This window comes from Mesoplodon densirostris, chromosome 11 (assembly GCF_025265405.1).
Source record: "Mesoplodon densirostris isolate mMesDen1 chromosome 11, mMesDen1 primary haplotype, whole genome shotgun sequence".
Taxonomy (NCBI): Eukaryota; Metazoa; Chordata; class Mammalia; order Artiodactyla; family Ziphiidae; genus Mesoplodon; species Mesoplodon densirostris.
This window is the reverse complement of record NC_082671.1, coordinates 28,190,475-28,217,488: the sequence shown is the minus strand read 5'-3', so window position 1 is coordinate 28,217,488 and position 27,014 is coordinate 28,190,475. Positions and strand designations below refer to the sequence as shown.

General features: G+C 41.5%; 1 protein-coding gene across 1 annotated transcript in view; it reads right to left on the bottom strand.

Annotated features, from left to right (window-relative positions):
• RESF1 (retroelement silencing factor 1) overlaps window positions 1–26,700 on the bottom strand; it is a 37,382-nt gene extending 10,682 nt beyond the window's left edge. Inside the window, exons 1-2 of the mRNA XM_060112448.1 lie at window positions 26,592–26,700; window positions 25,154–25,248 (exon numbers count right to left, since the gene is read on the bottom strand). The gene's annotated coding sequence lies outside the window, so the exon portion shown is untranslated. The remainder of the gene's footprint in view (window positions 1–25,153; window positions 25,249–26,591) is intronic.
• Window positions 26,701–27,014: the final 314 nt, after the last annotated feature.

The window sequence follows — 27,014 nt, the reverse complement described above, 5'->3', positions numbered from 1 at the left end:
TACCTAGGATACCTTATCATTTCAACTACACATATATCTATCTCACTGTCTGCGTAACATTCAACTTTCTGTGTATATCACCATTTAACCATTTCTCTATTGATAGACGTTTGGTTTTCTTAAGTTTTTGCACTTATAAACTATCTTACACTAAGAATTCTTGTATTTATGCTTTTATATTTGTGCTGTTTCTGGAAATTCCTACAAGTGAAATCAATGTCAAAAGACACTAAAATTATTTTCATAAGCAGTGACAAACTGCCTTCCAAAAAGACTGAAATAATTTATACTCTCACCAACAGTACAGGGACATATCTAAAAATGGACAAATCTGTAACAATAAATGACAGGGCAAACAAAGTTTGACTTAAACGTATTAATAGTATACCGAACAACTGCAGAATACACATTTTTTCCAATGCACATGGAATTTTTACCGGTACTGACCATATGGCTAGGCCATAAGCAAATCTCATTTTTGAAGGATTACAATAATTCAGGTTAATTCACAGTGGAATTAATCTAGAAATTGTAGAAAAAGGACCTAGGAAACTGCCAAATAATTAAGAAATAAAGAATGCAGTGAGCTCTGGTGTCTCTTTCTCTAATTATCCAATAGGATACCAGACCTATTGAATCAGACCCCACCCATATGACCTCATTTACCTTAATTATCTCCCTAAAGGCCCCATCTCTACAAATAGTCACACTGGAGGTCAGAGTTTCAACATAAGCATTTGGCGGGAGGGTGGGGGACAAGACACACGGTTCATTCAGTCCATAATGGGCTCCCAACCCCATGTTAACATATGACTTGAGGATAATTTATAACATTAAAAATAGACTTATTTAAAAGAAGACTGGGGAACAATCTCATTATTTATCATATATATAAAGTTAAAAGTAAGTTAATCCAAGGAAAAGCCAGAGTGAAATAAACAAAATGAGAACAGAGATTCAGTAAGTCACAAGTTGGTAACAAATAAACATCAATAAGCCTCTGACAACACTGATCATTATCACTAGATCTTACAGACATTAAAACGGTGATGTATATGTCTTGAGTATTTCCAAACATTTAAAATTGAGGTGGAATGGAGAAACTCCTTGAAAAAGCATACCCTAACATCTATAATTAAGTATTCATAAAGAAAACAGCAGGGCCGTGTGGCTGTACTGGAGTGTTCTACCATTTATGGACGAGATAATCTAATATAACCTCTTTAAAAGGATAAAAGAGGGAACACTTCATAGCCTATTTACTGAGCCTATCATACCAAAGCTGAAAAGAAAAACAATTAAGAAGCTAATCTCACAGAAACAAACACAAAAGTCCTGAACAAAATGTTAGCAAACCAAATGGGGTGATACATGAAAAGGACAACATCATGATCAAACTGAGTTTATTTCAGGAATACAAAGTTTGTCATTGAAAATTAATCCAAGTAATTACATTATAATTATTTTAAAAATCATATGATCATTTCAACAGATGCAAGAACTTTTGATAAAATTCAATTAAAATTCATTAAAACAACAATTGTATAAAACCAAGAACAGAAAGAAGTTTCCTTAATTTTGATAAATGGTAATTTCAAAAATTCAGACCAACAACAGTAATATTATTAATAATAATAGATAACTTAAATAAAGATGCCACTATCACCCACTTCTATTCATTGTTGCACTGGAGATCCTAGAAAGTATAAGAATTATGAAGGAAAACATAAAGCTATTAAGAGATGTTATGTAGAAAATCCAAAACAATCTGTAGATCTTTTAGATCTATTACATGATGGATCATAGTGTACTCAAACTAGATTGAAGAAGGCACATGTTACCATGTGTTTGATTTGTTGATGTGATTCTTATGAATTTTATCTATATGTTTATTTATGTATTTGCTCATAAATACAGTAGAAGCGAGCCTTTTGAGGCCTGGTGTCAAGCATGAAATAAAGCTCTGACTAGAAACTGACTCCATGACTTCAGGTTTCATTTTTGGTCATTGCTGTACCTGAGCCAAGACTGATCTGTGCATGCTGGTAGGAAGAGGCAGAAATTTTGGGGATCTCCTGCCAAGGTGACCTAAGGTTACACAGGTGGCATTAGAAACCCTCCCCCTCCCAAACTGAACATCTGATCTTGGAGATAACGTGCTCCTGGGACTATAAACTCAGGTGAGCTGGGACTGTTTGCATTTGAGACAAGTGTTGCTGTAACCTCATCCCTTGTCGAGGATCCATTCACCAAGGCATTGGCCACCAGAGGCTTTGCCTGAATGGACAGTCTTCACCTCATCACTTGTACCCAGCAGTAATCCAGACCTGCTTGAGTGCCTCGTTGAGAAGACTAGTGTCTTGGACCAACTGGACTTTTCTATTATGGATGCATGCGTGGACTTGGTTCGTTACAAGCACTTCGTGCTCAAGTGGTTTTAACTTTCATTCTGCATTTTTACATACGATTTTGCTTTCTATTTCTCTGCTTGCTTCTTCTCACTTATGTTAAGTCAAAGTCATTGGTGAACTCTGTGTTTGTCCTGACCTGTCATTTGATTAAGGTAGTAAAGAAACCTCCCTCTCTTTGAGAGTTTAATTTGTCAGGGAGCCAGATCACCCTTGTCCAGCATGACAGCATGCACATTTTGGTTTAAAAACAGATCCCAAGGAGAAAGGTCTGTATATTCCTCACATGCTTTCTCCCAGGAAAGCTCCTTAATAAGACAACTGATCAGGGAGAAGTATAATACAAAGTAAAAAGCAGTACTACCAAGTAGCAGTATTACAAAAGAGTTAATGATAAATTCCCAATAATTTGCCCTATTTCTTATGTGAGCTTGGGGGTGGGAGGCTGCTACAGACTGAATTCTGTTCCCTCAAAATTTATATGTTTAAGTCCAGTTCACTATATTTGGAGATAGGACCTTGAGTGAGGCAATTAAGGTTAAATGAGGTCATAAGGGTGGGGGCTTAATCCAACAGGATTAATGTCCTTATAAGAGAGACAACCAGGTGTATACACACACAGGAAAGACCATCTGAGGAGACACAGAGAAGGTAGCTGTGTGCAAGCCAATGAGAGAGACCTCAGGAGAAACCAAACACATTGATCTCAGACTTCCAGACTCTAGACCTGCAGAAATTTATTGTTTAAGCTACCCAAGCTGTGGTTATTTTGTTAGGGCAGCCCTGCAGACTAACACAGAGCTTATGGGTAGGAAGAGAAATGCTCCTTACAAATAATTTGGGGTTGTTGGGTTTTTACCCCCTCTCTCTCCTTTGCTGGCATAGAAAAAGACTGAAGACAGGAAAACCAACCTTGAACTACCTAAATTAAAAGGAGAGAATTAAGGGATCTCTGTGGCAGTCCAGTGGTTAAGACCCCGCACTTCCACTGCAGGGGGCGCTGATTTCATCCCTGGTCCGGGAACTAAGATCCCACATGCCACTTGCTGCAGCCAAAAACAAAAACAGAACAAAACAGAAGACCTTCTTCCTGACTGCAGCCTCTACTTTTGGATACAATGTATTCTTAGACCTTTTGAAGATATATTTTAATGGAGATAAACAGAGACAGGATTTCCATGGTCTATCATTTAAATTTTTCTTGGAAAAATAAACTCTTTTGCCCCCAAATTTGCACCCCGCGCTCTTATCTCCCCTCACCTGTAACAGCCATGGCATTTACCTAACAAATTCCAGCTGTGGCTGAACTTAAGAACCTCTCCGCACAGGAGGAGCCCAAGTTTTCTGGGGAAGAAACACACAAGCCAACAAAATGAGTTTACACACTGCACATATCAACAGTGCATGACAATTCTACTTCATTTTGTTGAAATTTTATTTATATTAAAGTAATTTAATTTTTCCATTCTTCTCTCCTCCCTGGTTCCCCACCACCCCAACCCATACACATGCTCCCCCTACTCAGCTGCTTATATTTCAGAGGGAAAAAAATAGCACTATCCATCATCCTCCTGTCACCAAATCTATAAGACACAGCCTTGTAAATGCAGTCTGTACTTAATAGTATCAAATCTCTACATTTAAAATCCTGCTCCCAGGAATTCCCTGGTGGTCCAGTGGTTAGGACTAAGTGCTTTGACTGCTATGGGCCCGGGTTCGATGCCTGGTCAGGGAACTAAGATCCTGCAAGCCGTGCAGCACAGCCAGAAAACAAAAAGAGAGAGAGAGAGAGAGAGAGAGAGAGAGAAAATCCTACTCCCTTTCCCTGTATTCCCAGTATCAACCTGTCTCTACTGGATTAAGTCAGTTACACATACATAGGCGCACACACACATGCACATACGCCAGGATTACTGGTACAAAAAAACCCACAACAAATAACCTCACTGGGCCCTACATTATCCAGCTCTCTACTCCCCCCACACACACCAGTGACAGTCTTTTAACTTGGTTAAAAATCACAAATATAACAAATCAGATTTTAAATGCTTAAGACCTTTAAAGGTAGAAACAAATATGATTTTTTTAAAAGTAATTTGTGGGACTTCCTTGGTGGTCCAGTGGGTAAGACTCCAACACGCTCCCATGCAGGGAGCGTGGGGGTTCAAGCCCTGATTGGTGAACTAGATCCCACATGCATGCCACAGCTAAGACGTCCACATGCCACAACTAAGACCTGGCACAGCCAAAACTAAATAAATATTTAAAAAAATAAATAAAGGTGGGACGTCCCTGGTGATTCAGTGGTTAAGAATCCGCCTGCCAATGCAGGGGATAAGGGTTCAATCCCTGGTCCGGGAAGATCCCACATGCTGTGGAGCAACTAAGCCCACGCACCACAACTACGGAGCCTGTGCTCTGGAGTCCATGAGCCACCACTACTGAAGCCCGCGTGCCTAGAGCCGTGCTCCACAACAAGAGAAGCCACTGCAATGAGAAGCCCGTGCACCGCAACAAAGAGTAGTCCCCACTCGCCACAACTAGAGAAAGCCCGCATGCAGCAACAAAGACCCAACACAGCCAAAAATAAATAAATACTGAAAAAATTATTAAAGAATCTAAAATGCTACATTACAAAATATTCACTTAATGCAAAAGAAAACAGTGAGGGACAAAAAGATATGAGACAGAAAATAAAAAGTACAAATAGGAGATGTAAATCCAACTATATCATAATAACATTAAAAGTGAGTGGATTAAACAATCCAAATGACAGAATGTCAGATTATATTTTTAAAAAATGGCTAGCTAACTATATGCTGTCTCCAATAGGCATACCTTTGAGTCAAAGATAAAAACAGATTGGAAATAAAAGGATAAAAAAAGAGGGACTTTCCTGGTGGTCCAGCAGTTAAGACTCTGCACTCCTAATACAGGGGACCCAGGTCTGGTGAGAGAACTAGATCTCACATGCCACAACTAAAAGATCCCTTGGGCTGCAACTAACACCCGGCGCAGCCAAATAAATAAATAAATAAATAATTTTTTAAAAAGGATAAAAAAAAAAAGATATTAGGCATACAACAGCCACAATTAAGGGAGAATGACTATACTAATTATCAGAAAAAATACACTAAAACAAAAAATGTTACTAAAGAGGGACTTTATATAACCATAAAGGGTCAGTCCACCAAGCAAGATATAACAACTATAACTATATACACACTTAGGAGAGTATTAAGGGGTTCCCTGGTGGCGCAGTGGTTAAGAATACGCCTGCCAATGCAAGGGACACGAGTTCGAGCCCTGGTCCGGGAAGATCTCACATGCCTTGGAGCGACTGGGCCCGTGCACCACAGCTACTGAGCCTGCACTCTAGAGCCTGTGACCCACAACTACTGAGCCCATGTGCTACAACTACTGAAGCCCACGCGCCTAGAGGTGGTGCTCCACAACAGGAGAGGCCACCACAATGAGAAGCCCACGCACCACAATGAAGAGTATCCCCCGCTCGCCACAACTAGAGAAAGCCCGCGCACAGCCGCGAAGACCCAACGCAGCCAAAAATAAAATAAACAAATACAATTAAATTACAAAAAAGAGAGAGAGCATTAAAATGCAAGAAGTAGGGACCTTCCCTGTTGGTGCAGTAGCTAAGAATCCACCTGCCAATGCAGGGAACATGGGTTCGAGCCCTGATCTGGGAAGATCCCAAATGCTGCAGAACAACTAAGCCCATGTTCCACAACTACTAAGCCTGAGCTCCAGAGCTCGCAAGCCTCAACTACTGAAGCCCACACACCTAGAACCCATGCTCTGCAACAAGAGAAGCCACCACAATGAGAAGGCCTCACACCATAACGAAGAGTAGCCCCCGCTCTCTGCAACTAGAGAAAGCCAGTGCACCAAAGAGGACCCAATGCAGCCAAAAATAATAAATAAATTTTTTAAATGAATGAATTTATATAAAAAAAATACAAGAAGCAAAACACAAAGTGAAAAATAGGCAATTCACCAAGAGTCAAAGACTTCAATTCCCCACTTTCAATAGTGAACAGAATTGGCGGGGTGGGAGGTGGGGGGAAATCAACAAGGAAATAGGAGTTTTCAGCATATTATATACACCCACATTTCTAGTTTCCAGTGCAGATTTAAAATAAAAAAAAAAAAATCAGGGGCTTCCCTGGTGGCTCAGTGGTTGAGAGTCCGCCTGCCGAGGCAGGGGACGCGGGTTCGTGCACCGGTCTGGGAAGATCCCACATGCCGCGGAGCGGCTGGGCCCGTGAGTCATGGCTGCTGAGCCTGTGCGTCCGGAGCCTGTGCTCCACAACAGGAGAGGCCACAACAGTGAGAGGCCCACATACTGCAAAAAAAAAAAAAAAAAAAAAAAAAAAAAAAAAATCAAAAAACTAGAGTACTTTAGGTTGCAGGTTAGTGCACAATTGTCCATTGACTGCTTTGTAGTTTTAAGGTTCTCTCCTCTCTGGCAGTTACTATGGATTGGATCCAATAGTTCATGTACTCTTGTCAAGTGGCAAAAGGGTCAGCAAGCAGCCCAGTGACAGGTGCATGTGCCAGCAAGCTATGAAAGCACTGGATTCTTATATTCGGTTGTGGGGAATCTTCCTAACTATGAATAGGTATAGGTAAATTAGCAAACTGTAAATAATGATACTTGATATAGCCACACAAAGTTTGGCTCTACTAACCCACCCATCTGGCTGTAGGTTTTACGGTTTGGAGAACAAGCAATACTAATATGTTGAGGCTGATAAACTGTGGTGGCCCTCACTGGGAAGGGAGGCAAGCAGCCCGGGTGTGTTGACATTGATAAAGTGCTATGGTCTACACTGGGGGGATTTAGAGTCATAATTAATATACTCCTATTCCAAAGAGAGAATCCATGGAGGCTTCCTGTGTGTCATCACAAAAACAGTCTTTTAAAATTTTTAATTAAAAAAACCCCTAAAGTCTATCTTTAGGTCTGACAGTCTATGGATTGAACTCTTATATATATTATTACTATTACTTCCTGTGAGAAAAGTGGGAAGAAAGCAAGTCACTAAAATCCATGGCATAGGAAGTTGTAAATAGCAAGTTGTAAACTGCGAAATTAAGATGAATTAGTGAAGCTGGGAAAAAAAAAGGTAAGTGAATGGCTGCAGTAGACTATAAATGTAACAATGCATGTGGATTTTCACATAAAATTTTCATAAAGACCTTACTAATGTTAAGAAAAGGCTTGTGATTTTTTTTATTTTAAAATATTCTATATCCATACAATGCAAATATGGTTTAACTGGAAAGCCTCCTTTATTTGAAGTCAGCTTTATTACAGAAAATTACAAACCAAAAAATAACCTAAAAATCATACCTTTGAAGAATAATCATATTAATATCTATCTTCAACACAAATGCACAAGCACTTACAACCACCAACAGAAAAAACTCTACAGAAATGGACCTATTATATTATGGTTTGCCATGGCCAGGCTTACTTTAGGCCAAAGTAGTAAGAAACAGAACATGAAAGGGCAAATTAAGCTACATCAAGAATTTTTTTAATATGCAAGGGTAACCATTAATTTATCAAAGAAACTGGAACATTATTATAGTGAAAGACAATGCTATTAAAAGCACGACTGTCTCGGGGGCTTCCCTGGTGGTGCAGTGGTTGAGAGTCCGCCTGCCGATGCAGGGGACACGGGTTCGCGCCCCGGTCCGAGAAGATCCCACATGCCGCAGAGCAGCTGGCCTGTGAGCCATGGCCGCTAAGCCTGCGCGTCCGGAGCCTGTGCTCCTCAACGGGAGAGGCCGCAACAGTGAGAGGCCCACGTACCGCAAAAAAAAAAAAAAAAAAAGACTGTCTCAGGGCAAAGCAAAAGATGCATATCTAGGGACTTCCCTGGCAGAACAGTGGTTAAGACTCTGCGTGTTCACTGCAGGGGCCACGGGTTCCATCCCTGGTCAGGGAACTAGTATGCAGCGTGGCGCGGCCCAGAAATTAAAAAAAAAAAAAAAAAGATGCATATCTAGACAGTTGTTTAGCAGGCTTCAATAAATGTTTGTCAAATGAAGAAATGTTATCTATGATTGTTGAACACCAAGTTAAAGAGAAGTCCCTATTTAAACCTGAAAATGGGAAAAAGTCTCCACCCCTCCCTTCACATCTGTGTCAACCATAAATATTACATGATTTCATCTGTAAGCATTTCATTACCTCAAAAATACAGGATTTCTTAAAAAGTATAGTACTCTTCTCATACCTGAAAAAAACATATATCTCTTCTGGTATTTTAAATTGGAACCTTCCCTTATGTCTTTAGTTCCACTTCTAATGTGTTTATTTGGAGAGTCCACTGATGTGATTAAATTGAGGAAAAAACAGTATTTTTCATTGTAAAACTCATCTCCAATGGAAAAAGCTATAGATTCTTCTTTAAAATCAACAAAACCACAAATACAAACACATAAGTGGTAAAACCCACTTCTGAGGAATTCCAAAAGTATCAAGATTTACTCAACCTATTCCAGCTCTGACTTTTTGTGTCCTTAGTCCTAAGAGAAATAAGGCTTTTATCAGTCCTTGAATTAGGCTTTCAAGAATAGACTACCCTAAATTTTACCTTTATAACACAACTTATAAATAGTAACAGCTAACACTTGAAACTTTATGTCAAGAACTGTATTGAATACTAAATACATTTAATGGTCACAACAAATGCAGGAAGCCAAGCAGTCCTAAGCAGGAGTGCCGGCAGCTGGCAGGGCCACTGTCCCAGCTGTTAAGTCGGCTCTCTACACTGCTGCAGATAGAAAGGAGACAAGACTGAATGGATTCCTATGTAGTTTTTTACCCGAACAGCAAAACCAACTCCAGTGTCCCTAGTCCCACAAGGTAATACCAAGGCGGATGAGAACTGTAAACCGCAGTCATTTCATAGCCTGCACTTATACCCCAAGGGAAGCGAGGCTGTCAAGTCTTGAGTGCAAGTGGAACTAGGGAGAAAGAGAAACCACACTGTGGCATTTCTCAGGAGGCTGCCAGGAGGACCTGTGGGGTGTCCTGCCAAGGTGTGGGTCAGACTGAGATTAAGCTAAGCTTTGCCTGTGAGGCTTTTAAAAGAAAGGTCATCAGAGCCCCATGGTGAACCTGTTCACCTACACAGTCTACTCTCCAATCTTTCAGGTACCTAGCTCCAAATTCGATTCAGAAGCACAGGCCAACACAACCAGATACCCTACTTAATTATACTTCCTCTTAGGTAATACTGGGTAAGAGTGACTAGGCAGTGACTTTCAGCAGGATGACCAGGCCACAACCAGGTTCCCCATATGTCCCAGATGCCATCAAGGTTCACCAGTCAGAGCCACATGGCTTTCTCCTGGGAGAACGGAGAAGCGGGAATAAATTGCTCTCCTTTCCCTGACTGATAATCTCAGTACAGCATGAGGTGCTGGCACTCATCATGATGGGCGGCAGGAAATTCAGAGCAACGCAGTGATCTCTGGGGCGAGAAAGTTTACACTAGTTTGCTGTGTCTTTATAGTAGAGGTCAGACAAATTTCAGACCACCTTTTCTAGGCGTATTGTTCCCTAAAGTGGGAACGAAAGATCACAGAGCACACAGGAAGAAGTCAGTTATCCTTCCTTGGAGTTCTGCCTAGCAACTCATTTGGGCCCTCTAGGTTCCCACCTCAAGGAAACATGACCCATTAGAGGGGTAGTGGTCTCAAGTATCTGGAAATCCCTGACAACTGCCTCAAGTATAGATGATTAATACTTGGTAGGCAAGTATAAGCTACTTCACAATATTCTATTGGGGTACAAACTGCATCAGGAGATAAGCATCACTTATTACAATAGGAGTGAGGCAATTCTGTGCCCCTTGAGGAAGACAAACTCCCTGAGTAGAAGTGAACAGTTCCCATAAAGCATGCTGAAATGCCTCTGAAGAGAAATCTGATAAAAATCTTCTCCTCCCTGTTGGTTACCCCTGTCATAATAGGGGCATTATAGTGTTTGCTCTGGTAGTCCCAGGTTGTTGACAGGATTCCAAGAACTACAACAGAGGCATTTTGTTGTCATGGGGTTAAGATTCAGATTCTATAAAACTGGAGGTTAAGATTAATGATGCAAAGAGACCTCAAGTACCAGAAGAAACGTATAGGGACAGAATCTACCTTCTTGTCAGAAGGGTCAAGTAAAGGATGACAGATCCAGCAAGCAGTTAAATTCAGAGCCATAACTACAGTCTAAAAAATGTACACAAGAGGGTTCTAATCAGGAAACCATGAGAAATCATGACTAATAGGATGAGGTATTCAGGCCTTTGCCCAAGGACACAGCTCCAAGGACATCCACTCCCAAAGTCAGCAGCTGCTGAGTTTCTAAGTGTCCTTAGATTAAGATCTTCCATTGGCCTGTAGTTATACTGAAGATGGTGGCAACAGTCCGGAGGAAATTAGATTAATGGTTTCTGAGTACCCCCTACCCCCGTGATCAGTACTGTCTTCCTTCCCCACCAGCATAGGGGAGCCATTCAAGTTTTGCTGGATGAGAAGGAATGGCAATCACTCAGTTGTAAAGTGAATAATCCCACGCTCTAAGCCACCCTAGCCACAACACTTTGCCCAATGACATGATCATATAGAAGGAAAATGTAAAAACTGATAGAAATTGTGGCAGTGAATCTTTAGGGGCATAATGAAACAGTGACCTACTGAAGATGAATTTCTGTCATCCAATAAACATCCTTCAACTACTTCAACTAAAGTAACATGTAGCAAGAAACTGAATGCAGAAGCAGATATAAGAATCCAACTATTGGGCTTCCCTGGTGGTCCAGTGGTTGAGAGTCCGCCTGCTGATGCAGGGGACACGGGTTCGTGCCCCGGTCCGGGAAGATCCCACATGCCGTGGAGTGGCTGGGCCCGTGAGCCATGGCCGCTGAGCCTGGGCGTCCGGAGCCTGTGCTCCGCAACGGGAGAGGGCTCAACAGTGAGAGGCCCACGTACCTCAAAAAAAAAAAAGAATCCAACTATTAACCAGACGTTAAAGAGATTTGAAAAAATACAAAACAATGCCACTCTTTTCACTAGTGTCTTGTGTTGTTTTGGAAAACATTCATATTAACATGTAAGGATTTACTGTGGTTTTTAAAATTATTATTCATTTATTTATTTTTGGCTGCGTTGGGTCTTTGTTGCTGAGCGTGGGCTTTCTCTAGTTGCAGCGAGTTGGGGGTATTCTTCGGTGCAGTGCGCAGGCTTCTCATTGTGGTGGCTTCTCTTGTTGCGGAACACGGGCTCTACGCATGCGGGCTTCAGTAGTTGTGGCACATGGGCTCAGTAGTTGTGGCTCGCGGGCTCTAGAGCGCCCGCTCAGTAGTTGTGGCACATGGGCTTAGTTGCTCCACAGCATGTGGGATCTTCCTGGACCAGGGCTTGAACCCCTGGTCCCTGCATTGGCAGGCAGATTCTTAACCACTGCGCCACCAGGGAAGTCCTACTGTTATTTTTAAATAAAATAGTTTTTAAAAATTCCTGTTTCAGTCTTTAATACAGTAAATATTGATGTAACCTACATATACAAATGTTCTTTAGGGTCTTTAAGAATTTTTACTGTATATAATTGCTTCCTGAGACCATGTGTTCCTGCAGTCTCCAGCTGCAGAGAAAGCATGTCCATGCAGCTCTCAATGGAGGGAGAATCTGGAAGCACACACCTGACTTCTATGGACTTTGCCTATGCACATCTTTTTCCCATTGGTCCTATATTGTATCCTTTGCGGTCATAAACTTTAGCCACAAGAATACAAAAAGAGAGAAAAGGAACAAAACCACAAGTTGGGTCTTTGAAAAGATCAACAGAATTGATAAACCTTTAGCTAGACTGAGCAAGCAAACAGACTCCGATTACTAAACTCAGGAATAAGGCCATTACTACCAACCTTACATTTAAAAAGAGATACTATGAACAACTGTATGCCAATATATTCAGATCATTTGGATGAAAAGGACAAACCCCTGTGATACTGTAATTTATAATAAATACATTATTAGGTCTTCATCCCCATTTCTGGCACAAAGCTCCTAAAACCCTCGGATTTTCCTTAGTGAGAGTGATAAAGGTGTCTTTTCTTATGTCACTGAGGTGACTTTCTGACTGCACCTAAGGATGGAGGCTGGTTGCCAGGAGAAGCAACCAAATGAGTTTGTAACACAGCAGGACCCTATGGGACCTTCCTGCCACAGGCCTTCCCCCATATCCTGTGCTTTGGCTCCTCTCTGAAGTACCTAGATAACAGTATTCGATGCGCATTTCCTGAGTTGTTGGACAAACTACATGATGATCCTGAGCACATCTCCCCAGGCCTCCTGGGGCCTGAGGACTGAGAAGGTTAACCTGCGACACCACCCTGCTGCCTCACCGTCAGCCAATCAGAGAATCGGGCGCAAGCTAATCACCTGGCCTTTAAAACTGCTTTGCTGAAACCCTTCAGGGAGCTCAGGGCTTTTCAGGGCGTGAGCCACCTCATCTCCTTGCATGGGCTTGCAATAAACCTTTCTCTGCTGCAAACTCTGACATTTCAGTTTGTTTGGCCTCACTGTCTTTGCGTTAACAATTAGAGGGTTGGAACACTCAGTCCCACCCCTCACCCCCAGCCCTGCACCTCCCTCCCCCACCCCACAGCTCCAGGAGGGGAGAGGAGCTGGAGGTTGAATCTATCACCAATGGCCAGTGATTTAGTCAATCATGACTGTGTAAAGAGGTCTCCATAAAAACCCCAAAGGACAGGGCTGGGGAGCTTCGGGGTTGATGAACACATGATCTGGGGAGAAGTGGTGTGGAAGCTCCACATCCCTTCCTCCCATGTACTTCACCCTACACATCTCTTCCATCTGGTTGATGATTCCTATTGTTAAAAAATTAAAAACAAAAAACAAAAAACAGGCCCTAGGTTGGAGCCACTTGCCCCCAGGACAGCAAACTAAGATTTAATTGCAGTTTAAAACCTCCCAGGGCTTAAATTTCTGGAATTTCCTGGTCAGCACTAGTGAGGTAACCTTGCCTGAAACAATACTTTCTTTTCTTTTGCTAATAACCTCCTTCTCTGGCCCAGGTTTCTATAAAAGGCTTCCATTCTGTACAGCTCCTCGGAGCTCCAATTTACTCTCAATCCATGAATTGTTGAAAAAAGCCAATTAGATCCTCAAATTTACTCAGTTGAGTATTGTGTAACAGTTTCCTTTAATATCCTTTGCAATGAACCAGTAATCTAGTAAGTAAAATGTTTCTCTGAGTTCTGTAAGCCTCTCTAGCAAATTAATTGAACAGAGGAGGGGGGTCTTAGAAACCTCTTACCAATCAATCAGAAATACAGGTATCAACCTGGACTTGAGACTGGTGTCTGACGTTCAAGGAGAGGGTTGGGGACAGACTCTGGGAGGGTTCACACCAAGGAGTACTTCCCAGAACTTCTGCTGCCAGTGACCTTGTCCCCATGGTGAACCAGAGCCACCCCCCCGCCTCTGCAGGACACCCTCCAACACTAGCAGACATTGAGGAGCTGTCAGGGTTCCTGCTGAATTTCCTGAACACAGTGGACCAGCCAGTGGCCGTGGGGTCCAGAGTGGAGAGGGGATTAAGAGCACCGCTTAAAGGAACTCCAGACATGGGCGTGAGCCGTGGCGATCAGCGAGGACCCCAGAGACAACTTCCCCGGGAGAACGCACGGCACGCCTCAGGCTGGTGCAAAGTCCTGCCGGCCTGTGCCGCCGCAGGCTCACCCCACAGCCGTACCCCTCCGTACCCCTGGGCCTGAGTGAGCCAGAGCCCCCGAATCAGCTGCTCCTTTAACCCTGTCCTGCCTGAGTGAAGAACAGACACCCTCTGGCGACGTACACGCCCGAGGCGAGGCCAAATCCAAAGCTGAGCCTGGGAGCTGTGCAAACAAAGAACAGAAAGGGAAATCTCTCCCAGCAGCCTCAGAAGCAGCGGATTAAATCTCCACAATCAACTTGATGTACCCTGCATCTGTGGAATACAGAATAGACAACGAATAATCCCAAATTAAGGAGGTGGACTTTGAGAGGAAGATTTACTATTTTTTCCCCTTTTCCTCTTTTTGTGATCTGAGCTGAGTGGATGAAAGGCTCTTAGTGCTGCAGCCAGGAGTCAGTGCTGTGCCTCTGAGGTGGGAGAGCCAACTTCAGGACACTGGTCCACAAGAGACCTCCCAGCTCCACGTAATATCAAACGGTGAAAATCTCCCAGAGATCTCCATCTCAACACCAACACCCAGCTTCACTCAACGACCAGCAAGCTACAGTGCTGGACACCCTATGCCAAACAACTTGCAAGACAGAAACACGCCCCACCGATTAGCAGAGAGGCTGCCTAAAATCATAATAAGGCCACAGACTCCCCAAAAGACACCACCAGACGTGAACCTGCCCACCAGAAAGACAAGATGCAGCCTCATCCACCAGAACACAGGCACTAGTCCCCTCCACCAGGAAGCCTACACAACCCACTGAACCAACTTTAGCCACTGCGGACAGACCAAAAACAACGGGTACTACGAACCTGCAGCCTGCAAAAAGGAGACCCCGAACACAGTAAGATAAGCAAAATGAGAAGACAGAAAAACACACAGCAGGTGAAGGAGCAAGATAAAAACCCACGAGACCTAACAAATGAAGAGGAAATAGGCAGTCTACCTGAAAAAGAATTCAGAATAATGATAGTAAAGATGATCCAAAATCGTGGAAATAGAATAGAGAAAATGCAAGAAACATTTAACAAGGACCTAGAAGAACTAAAGATGAAACAAGCAACGATGAACAACACAATAAATGAAATTAAAAATACTCTAGAAGGGATTAATAGCAGAATAACTGAGGCAGAAGAACGGATAAGTATCCTGGAAGATAAAAGAGGAAATAACTAATGCAGAGCAGAATAAAGAAAAAAGAATGAAAAGAACTGAGGAACGTCTCAGAGACCTCTGGGACAACATTAAACGCACCAACATTCGAAGAATTATAGGGGTCCCAGAAGAAGAGAAAAAGAAAGGGACTGAGAAAATATTTGAAGAGATTATAGTTGAAAATTTCCCTAATATGGAAAAGGAAATAGTTAATCAAGTCCAGGAAGCACAGAGAGTCCCATACAGGAAAAATCCAAGGAGAAACACGCCAAGACACATATTAATCAAACTGTCAAAAATTAAACACAAAGAAAACATATTAAAAGCAGCAAGGGAAAAACAACAAATAACACACAAGGGAATCCCCATAAGGTTAACAGCTGATCTCTCACCAGAAACTCTGCAAACCAGAAGGGACTGGCAGGACATATTTAAAGTGATGAAGGAGAAAAAAACTACAACCAAGATTACTCTATCCAGCAAGGATCTCATTCAGGTTTGATGGAGAAATTAAAATCTTTACAGACAAGCAAAAGCTGAGAGAGTTCAGCATCACCAAACCAGCTTTACAACAAATGCTAAAGGAACTTCTCAAGGCAAGAAACACAACAGAAGGAAAAGACCTACAATAACAAACCCAAAACAATTAAGGAAATGGGAATAGGAACATACATATTGATAATTACCTTAAATATAAATGGATTAAATGCTCCCACCAAAAGACACAGACTGGCTGAATGGATACAAAAACAAGACCTATATATATGCTGTCCACAAGAGACCCACTTCAGACCTAGGGACACATAGAGACTGAAAGTGAGGGGATGGAAAAAGATATTCCATGCAAATGGAAATCAGAACACAGCTGGAGTAGCAATTCTCATATCAGACAAAATAGACTTTAAAATAAAGACTATTAGAAGAGACAAAGAAGGACACTACGTAATGATCAAGGGATCGATCCAAGAAGAAGATACAATTGTAAATATTTATGCACCCAACATAGGAGCACCTAAATACATAGGCAAATAATAACAGCCATAAAAGGGGAAATTGACAGTAACATCATCACAGTAGGGGACTTTAACACCCCACTTTCACCAATGGACAGATCATCCAAAATGAAAATAAATAAGGAAACACAAGCTTTAAATGATACATTAAACAAGATGGACTTAATTGATATTTATAGGACATTCCATCCAAAAACAACAGAATACACATTTTTCTCAAGTGCTCATGGAACATTCTCCAGGATAGATCATATCTTGGGCCACAAATCAAGCCTTGGTAAGTTTAAGAAAATTGAAATTGTATCAAGTATCTTTTCCAATCACAATGCTATGAGACTAGATATCAATTACAGGAAAAGATCTGTAAAACATACAAACACATGGAGGCTAAACAATACACTACTTAATAACGAAGTGGTCACTGAAGAAATCAAAGAGGAAATCAAAAAAATACCTATAAACAAATGACAATGGAGACACAACAACCCAAAACCTATGGGACGCAGCAAAAGCAGTTCTAAGAGGGAAGTTTATAGCAATACAATCCCACCTTAAGAAACAGTAAAGATCTCGATTAAACAACCTAACCTTGCACCTAAAGCAATTAGAGAAAGAAAAACAAAAACACTCTAAAGTTAGCAGAAGGAAAGAAATCATAAAGATCAGATCAGAAATAAATGAAAAAGAAATGAAGGAAACAACAGCAAAGATCAATAAAGCTAAAAGCTGGTTCTTTGAGAAGATAAACAAAATAGATAAACCATTAGCCAGACTCATCAAGAAAAAAAGGGGGAAGACTCAAATCAACAGAATTAGAAATGAAAAAGGAGAAGTAACAACTGACAGTGCAGAAATACAAAAGATCATGAGAGATTACTACAAGCAACTCTATGCCCAAAAAAAGGACAACCTGGAAGAAATGGACAAATTCTTAGAAACACACAACCTGCCAAGACTGAATCAGGAAGAAATAGAAAATATAAATAGACCAATCACAAGCACTGAAATTGAAACTGTGATTAAAAATCTTCCAACAAACAAAAGCCCAGGACCAGATGCCTTCACAGGCGAATTCTATCAAACATTTAGAGAAGAGCTAACACCTATCCTTCTCAAACTCTTCCAAAATATAGCAGAGGGAGGAACACTCCCAAACTCATTCTACAAGGCCACCATCACCTCGATACCAAAATCAGACAAGGATGTCACAAAGAAAGAAAACTACAGGCCAGTATCACTGATGAACATAGATGCAAAAATCCTCCACAAAATACTAGCAAACAGAATCCAACAGCACATTAAAAGGATCATACACCATGATCAAGTGGGGTTTATTCCAGGAATGCAAGGATTCTTCAATATACGCAAATCAATCAATGTGATACACCATATTAACAAGCTGAAGGAGAAAAACCATATGATCATCTCAATAGATGCAGAGAAAGCTTTTGACAAAATTCAACACCCATTTATGATAAAAACCCTGCAGAAAGTAGGCATAGAGGGAACTTTCCTCAACATAATAAAGGCCATATATGACAAACCCACAGCCAGCATCGTCCTCAATGGTGAAAAACTGAAACCATTTCCACTAAGATCAGGAACAAGACAAGGTTGCCCACTCTCACCACTCTTATTCAACATAGTTTTGGAAGTTTTAGCCACAGCAATCAGAGAAGAAAAGGAAATAAAAGGAATCCAAATTGGAAAAGAAGAAGTAAAGCTGTCACTGTTTGCAGATGACATGATACTATACATAGAGAATCCTAAAGATGCTACCAGAAAACTACTAGAGCTAATCAATGGATCTGGTAAAGTGGCAGGATACAAAATTAATGCACAGAAATCTCTGATATTCCTATATACTAATGATGAAAAATCTGAAAATGAAATCAAGATAACACTCCCATCTACCATTGCAACAAAAAGAATAAAATATCTAGAAATAAACCTACCTAAGGAGACAAAAGACCTGTATGCAAAAAATTATAAGACACTGATGAAATAAATTAAAGATGATACCAACAGATGGAGAGATATACCATGTTCTTGGATTGGAAGACTCAACATTGTGAAAATGACTCTACTACCCAAAGCAATCTACAGATTCAATGCAATCCCTATCAAACTACCACTGGCATTTTTCACAGAACTAGAACAAAAAATTTCACAATCTATATGGAAACACAAAAGACCCCTAATAGCCAAAGCAATCTTGAGAACGAGAAACGGAGCTGGAGGAATCAGGCTCCCTGACTTCAGACTATACTACAAATCTACAGTAATCAAGACAGTATGGTACTGGCGCAAAAACAGAAATATACACCAATGGAACAGGATAGAAAGCCCAGAGATAAACCCACACACATATGGTCACCTTATCTTTGATAAAGGAGGCAGGAATGTACAGTGGAGAAAGGACAGCCTCTTCAATAAGTGGTGCTGGGAAAACTGGACAGGTAGATGTAAAAGTATGAGATTAGAACACTCCCTAACACCATGCACAAAAATAAGCTCAAAATGGATTAAAGACCTAAATGTAAGGCCAGAAACTATCAAACTCTTAGAGGAAAACATAGGCAGAACATTCTATGACATAAATCACAGCAAGATCCTTTTGACACACCTCCTAGAGAAATGGAAATAAAAACAAAAATAAACAAATGGGACCTAATGAAACTTCAAAGCTTTTGCATAGCAAAGGAAACCATAATCAAGATGAAAAGACAACCCTCAGAATGGGAGAAAGTATTTGCAAATGAAGCAACTGACAAAGGATTAATCTCCAAAATTTACAAGCAGCTCATGCAGCTCATAACAAACAACCCAACCCCAAAATGGGCAGAAGACCTAAATAGACATTTCTCCAAAGAAGATATACAGATTGCCAACAAACACATTAAAGAATGCTCAACATCATTAATCATTAGAGAAATGCAAATCAAAACTACAATGAGGTATCATTTCACACTGGTCAGAATGGCCATCATCAAAAAATCTAGAAACAAAAAAAAATAAAAAATAAAAAATCTAGAAACAATAAATGCTGGAGAGGGTGTGGAGAAAAGGGAACACTCTTGCACTGCCGGTGGGAATGTGAATTGGTACAGCCACTATGGAGAACAGTATGGAGGTTCCTTAAAAAAATACAAATAGAACTACCATATGACCCAGCAATCCCACTACTGGGCATATACCCTGAGAAAACCATAATTCAAAAAGAGTCATGTACCAAAATGTTCATTGCAGCTCTATTTACAACAGCCCGGAGATGGAAACAACCTAAGTGTCCATCATCCGATGAATGGATAAAGAAGATGTGGCACATATATACAATGGAATATTACTCAGCCATAAAAAGAAATGAAATTGAGCTATTTGTAATGAGGTGGATGGACCTAGAGTCTGTCATACAGAGTGAAGTAAGTCAGAAAGAGAAAGACAAATACTGTATGCTAACACATATATATGGAATTTAAGAAAAAAAATGTCATGAAGAACATAGGGGTAAGACAGGAATAAAGACACAGACGTACTAGAGAATGGACTTGAGGATATGGGGAGGGGGAAGGGTAAGCTGTGACAAAGCGAGAGAGTGGCATGGACATATATACACTACCAAATGTAAAATAGATAGCTAGTGGGAAGCAGCCACATAGCACAGGGAGGTCAGCTCTGTGCTTTGTGACCACCTAGCGGGGTGGGATAGGGAGGTTGGAAGGGAGATGCAAGAGGAAGGAGATATGGGGGTATATCTATACGTATAGCTGATTCACTTTGTTATAAAGCAGAAACTAACACACCATTGTAAAGCAATTATACTCCAATAAAGATGTAAAAAAACAAAAAAAAAGGAGAGAGTTGGTCCTGGGAACCTCCAATCTGTACCCAGTCAGAAGCACAGGTGACAATGTGGGCTTGTGCATCTGAAGTGGGGGGTGAGGGAACAACAATCTAGAAAACAATTCCATTTCCAGTAACAGCAAAAAGAATGAAATACTTAGGAATAAATTTAACAAAAAGTGAAAATTGTACACTCTGAATATTACAAAACATTGCCAAAAGAAATTAAAGACCTAAATAAATGGAAACACATCCCACATTCATGGACTGGAAGATTTGATACTCTCAAGGTGGCACTACTCCTCAAATTGGTCTACAGATTCATTACAACCCTTACCAAAGTCCCAGATGTCTTCTTTGCAGAAACTGAGAACCCGACCCCAAAATTCATTTTGAGAAAGAGTATAAAGTTGAAAGACTCACACTTCCCAATTTCAAAACTTTAAACTACAAAACTAGAGTAAATTGCTACAGGCTCTTTGGTGGGGCCTTATGCCAATGGGTATTTCCCAGAACTGCTACTGCCAATGTCCTTGTCCCCGTGAGCCACAGCACCACCCCACCCCCCACCTCTGCAGGAGACCCTCCACTACCAGCAGATCTTAAAATAGTAATTGCAAATTAATAAGAAGAGCTACCATTGAGCAAGGGCACACATCACACTGGGAGGCTTTTTAGCTTTTTTGCACTCTCTCAAATGGTACTGATGATCTTGCAAGGCTTCCCTGTACCCTGAACCTCTGTGGTTTCCAATGATGCTGCTGCCCATCTGAAAGGACCTGATGAGGAGGGGAAGAGCCAGCAGCCACATCATCGGGACACTCAGGCAAAATATGGAGACACTCACATGGCAAAAAACTACAGCCTCCTTCCAACAGCTATGTGAGTGAGCCATCTTGGAAGCAAATCCCTGAGCCTCAGTCAAGCCTTCAAAAACTGTGTGCAGCTCCTGCCAATATCTTGACAGCAGCTTCATGAAAAGCCCTGATCCAGAACCACTCAGCTAAGCCATTCCCTGATTCCTGACCCATAGTAACTATATGAGATAATAACTATTTGCTGTTTTAAGCCACTAATATTTGAGGTAATTATGCAACAACTAATTATAATAACTAATACCAATGGCTAAAAAAAAAAAAAACTAGAGTAAATAAAGTCATGTGGGACTGAACTGGGATAAACAATGATCAATGGAACAGAATCCAAAAACAAACCCTCATATATATGATCACTAGGAAGAAACTAGAATCCAGAATATATAGAGAACTTTTACACCTCGATAATATAAAAACAACTTGAATTTAAAGTTAACAGGTTTTGAATAGACAGTTTTTCCAAAGATATACAAATAGGCAATATGCACAAAAAGATGCTCAACATCATTAATAAAATCACAGGATGCCACTTAATGCTCACTATGATAGCTACAATCAAAAAGACAAGTGTTGGTAAGGATGTGGACAAACTGGAACTCCTATGCATTGCTGTTACTACTGAGAATGTACATGGTTCATCAAAAACAGTCTGGCAATTTCTCAAAAGGTCAAATACAGTTACCTTATGATATGACAGAGCAATTCAACTCCTAGATATATACATACACGAATTGAAAATGTATGCCCATACAAACACTTGTACATGAATGCTCACAGCAACTTTATTCAGAGTAGCCAAAAAGTGGAAACAATCCAAATGTGTGTTAACTGATGAAAGGAAAACAAAGTGTGGCATAACCATACAACGGAATTATTACTTGCTAATAAAAAGGAATGAAATACATACATGCTTATCAGGAATCAATCTTGAAAACATCATGCTAGGTGAGAAAAAAGTCCTAAAAGATCACATATGACATCATCTATAAGAAGTGTTCAGAATCACAAATCTAGAGACAAACTAGATTAACGGTTGCCTGGAGATGCATGGCTTGGGGGAGAATGGACAGTATAGAGAATATATGGAGAGTATAATGAGTAGAGATTCTTTTGGGGGGCAAGAATATGTTCTAAAAGTGATTGTGGTAATGGTTGCACACTTTGTGAATATATGCAAAACCACTGTACACTGTAAGTGAATAAACTGAATTATATGAATATGATATATGAATTATATCTCTAAACTACAGTTTAAAAAAACAAAACATTTCCCAGTTGTTAGCACAGACAGGGGCACATGACTCGATGAGCACTAATGTAATTATAGACCTGGCAGAGCAACCAGACAAAAGACATGCTCTGTGCAAGTTGAAGCTGACTGGCTATATACCTGGAGATGTTAGGGCTACGCAATGAAGGGAGAGCTGTGCCTGAGAATGAAGTCAATGCCAAAGAAGACAGCAGAACTCAAAGACAGTGTCTCAAGTCTTTAAAACTTTCTTTCAGATTCAAATGTTGGATCCAGCCAAACCTGAAAGTCAAGCCACATGAACTCTTTTTTTTTTTTAACACCTTTATCGGAGTACAATTGCTTTACAATGGTGTATTAGTTTCTGCTTTATAACAAAGTGAATCAGCTATACGTATACATATATCCCCAAATCTCTTCCCTCTTGCCGTCTCCCTCCCTGTCTCCCTGTCTCCCTCCCTCCCTCCCTCCCACCCTCCCTATCCCACCCTCCCTATCCCACCCCTCTAGGTGGTCACAAATCACTTCGCTGATCTCCCTGTGCTATGAGGCTGCTTCCTACTATTTTACATTTAGTAGTGTATATATGTCAGTGACACTCTCTCACTTCGTCCCAGCTTACCCTTCCCCCTCCCTGTGTCCTCAAGTCCATTCTCTAAGTCTGCGTCTTTATTCCTGTCCTGCCCTTAGATTCTTCAGAACCATTTTTTATTTAGATTCCATATATATGTATTAGCATACTCTTTGACTTATTTCGCTCTGTATGAGACTCTAGGTCCATCCACCTCACTACAAATAACTCAATTTCCTTTCTTTTTATGGCTGAGTAATATTCCATTGTATATATGTGCCACATCTTCTTTATCCATTCATCTGTCGATGGACACTTATGTTGCTTCCATGTCCTGGCTATTGTAAATAGCGCTGCAATGAACATTGTGGTACATGACTCTTTTTGAATTATGGTTTTCTCAGGGTAAATGCCCAGTAGTGGGATTGCTGGGTGGGATGGTAGTTCTATTTTTAGTTTTTTAAGGAACCTCCATACAGTTCTCCATAGTGGCTGTATCAATCTACATTCCAACCAACAGTGCAAGAGGGTTCCCTTTTCTCCACACCCTCTCCAGCATTTATTGTTTGTAGACTTTTTGATGGCCATTCTGACTGGTGTGAGGTGATACCTCATTGTAGGTATCACCTACATTTGCATTTCTCTAATGATTAGTGATGTTGAGCATCCTTTCACGTGTTTGTTGGCAATCTGTATATCTTCTCACATGAACTCTTAAGTTATGTGATCCAATAAATTCCCTTTGGGGGCTTAAAAAAATTTGCTTATGATTTTTTGTTTCTTGAAACCTAAGTGGACAATATAATTTTTTTAACCACAATTTTAACCACAAGTTAAGATTTTGTTTACAAATGAAGTCTTATAATTTAACATATCTCAAGAGAATCTTAATGACTGTCATTAAATCTCTGCAATCACTTGAGACATTTACCTCAACAGGCTAGCCTCTAACACTGCCCTTCCATTTACAAGCACACTTAGGATATCAAGTATAGACACACTACATAGCTGTCTGTCAACAAAGCACTTAGAATTCTTCAAAGGTCCACAAGATTACATTTCTTTTTTTAAGATTGCGCCTTTAGGGCTTCCCCGGTGGTGCAGTGGTTAAGAATCCGCCTGCCAGTGCAGGGGACACGGCTTCGAGCCCCGGTCCAGGAACATCCCACATGCCGAGGAGCAACTGAGCCCGTGCGCCACAAGTACTGAGCATGCGCTCTGGAGCCCGCGAGCTATAACTACTGAAGTCCACGAGCCTAGAGCCTGTGCTCCGCGACAAGAGAAGCCAGCGCAACGAGAAGCCCTAGCCGCAACTAGAGAAAGCCTGCGCGCAGCAACAAAGACCCAACGCAGCCCAAGATAAGTTAATTAATTAATTTAAAAAAAATACGGCTGCAGGTAAAAACCAGAGTTGTGTCTGGTACTTCCTTACAAAAACAGAACCTCCACCATGATCTACAGTGAAGGGTTTACTCAACACAAACTCGATAAATTGATTTAGAGCTTAAATGAGCAAACTGAATCTCCTGTAAGACACTGTTAATTTTCTTAGGCCATAAAATATATTTCTTCTCATGACAACAGCTAAGATTTATTAAGCACTTACCATTTACCAGGAGCTCTTCCAAGTGTGTTCTATCTACCAAACTCATTAACTTATCACAACAATCCTGTGAGCTAGGTACTACGGTTACCCCCATTTCACAGAAGATGAGAACACTGAGGCAGAGAAGTTAAATAATTCTCCGAAGTTTGCAGAGATGGCAAGTGGTAGAGCCAAAATCTGACGCTCAGCAGTCTGACTGCAGGGACTATGGTCTTAATCATTACAGAAGATTTCCTAACACCACTTGGAGTTTACAGGATGGAAGCCCTGAAATGACCTTTTTGGCTTTATAGGTTGATATTTCAGGGAATGGTTCTCCCAGAGTTCTGCTCTGTGCTGCCTTCCTCCAACCCCACGTGCCACATATGATGAATTCAAAAAATAAAATAAGAAACAGACCACGTAGAGAATAATGTTAAGTAGACCTCTTCCTAAGTAACTTAGACCACAGTCACCTCACCATCATCTCTTATTCCTTTTTGTGCAAAGATGAACAGCTGAATTCTCCATGCTACGCCAACCATATTTCTCAAGCTTTGACATCAAATCCACAGCATCCTATAGTTTAATATTTAACCAATGCTGATTCAACTTAATAATTTTGTTCCACAACAGATAAATTAGAGTAGACTACTTAGAGGAGACACGCTTACCTTTAAATATGATACTACTCATTCATTACTGTATATGTTCCCATTTCCTTCCAAACGTGTCAGTACCACTCCACACAGTGTTTACTTCTTTGGTCCTAGGAACAGCAAGAAACATTTTATAACTGATAATAATTTAATATAAAACTTAAATATATAATATATAATTTAATACAAAATTTATACTTGAATTTTATTTATATAAAGTTCACATCAAATTTATAATAAAAATACACACTAATCTGTTTACTTGATACGACATTGCTGTGCAAACTGTTCCTTAAGGTTGCACCAAAAGCAAACTAAGTTTACTGAATTCTTATTAAGAAGGCAAAGTAACAGAAACAGAAACTGGGTCTGCCTTAAAATACCATTCACTTTTTAAGTGAGAATTCACGTGCGCTCCTCCTGGGCCACTATTATTTTATCACGCTAAACAACACTTTAACTTAATTCTTTATTGGATTAGTAAACGAGAAGCCAACTGTACAGTAAAAAAATAAGTAAAACCTTAACTCATGCATAATAACACTAAAACTTAAATGTGGTTTACAGCTAACGCATTAATCAGAAAAATCCCCAAAGAAGCTCTGCGACCCGCCTATTTAAATGCACCCAAGCTCATCCCCATCACTTGCTGTTCTCTTTATTTTGATTACAAGCACTAGAAGTATTACAAATTGTTTTCAGTGAAACGATTCTCCGGAAGCTTGCTGAACTCAGGATCCTAAGGTCATCTGCTTAGGGAATTCGCGTCCCTCGAGAACATCTAAAATCGGTACGCATTTGTGCATTTAAAAGTGCCTCGAGGGACTAACTATTGCAGAGGAACAGAAAACGTCTCCGGCACAAGCGCGTTCGCGGGCCACTTGGAGATGCAAGCGAAGCAATTCTGTTTCGGGAGGTTCTGCATAATGGGGGTGGGGAGGAAGAAAACACTAGAAAAATAAATACAAAACAAAGATCTTTTTTTCAAGCCAGCGACAGGAAATCAATAACAACATAAGCCACTCTCATATCCAGCCTAACCAATCGCCTTGGAGTTTAACAAAATGCGTCCTCGCAGTCGGCACCCGCGACCTCTACCGTGAAGAGTAAGGCGATCCACAGAAAATACCCGGCGAGGCGCCGCCCTCTGGGTCAGGCTCTGAGTCCGCGGCTCCTCCGGGCCGGCCCCGCGCCGTGGGAGGGCAGCGAGCCAAGCCCAGCGGGCCCGCCCAGCTCTGGGCGGCGGCCAGCGGGGCGCGCTCACCGCGGGCCCGAGGCCCGAGACCCCGGAGACCCCGCAGTCGCCACTCTGTCCCCGCCACAGAACAAAAGCTCTCGCCGCCACGCGCCCAGCCCCCGCCCGCAGACACCTGGACTCCCGGTGCCCCCAGCCCAGCCAAGACCAGAGAAGACGTGCGAGTGCCGGCCGGGAACCAGGCCCCCCCCCACTTACCAACGGGCACGCAAACCAGCCAGGGCGAGCGGAGGAAAACGCAGCGCCTGGCGGCCCCAGAGTTTAAGTCAACTCGGGTCCGCCTCCAGAGGCGGGTCGAGCTGGAGGCCCCACTCCCGGAACAGCACAACCCCGCCCCGGGCGCAACGGCCGCCGCTAGACCCGGTCCCCGGCGCCGGGGTCCTAGTGCCGATCGGATGAGTAGCGTCCGGGGCCAGCCCCGCCCCCCAGTCATCTCCCAAACTTGCCAAGCTAGTTCACGTATCTGAGGAAGAAAACTCCAGCAGTGGCTCTCCGCCTTTAACTTGCATCAGATTCTTTCGAAGGATTTGTTAAAAAGGGACTGAAGAGCACCACCTGCAAGATTGCCAATTCGGTAAGTCTAACTCCGGGCTGAAAATTTCTAACAAGGGGGAACATCCA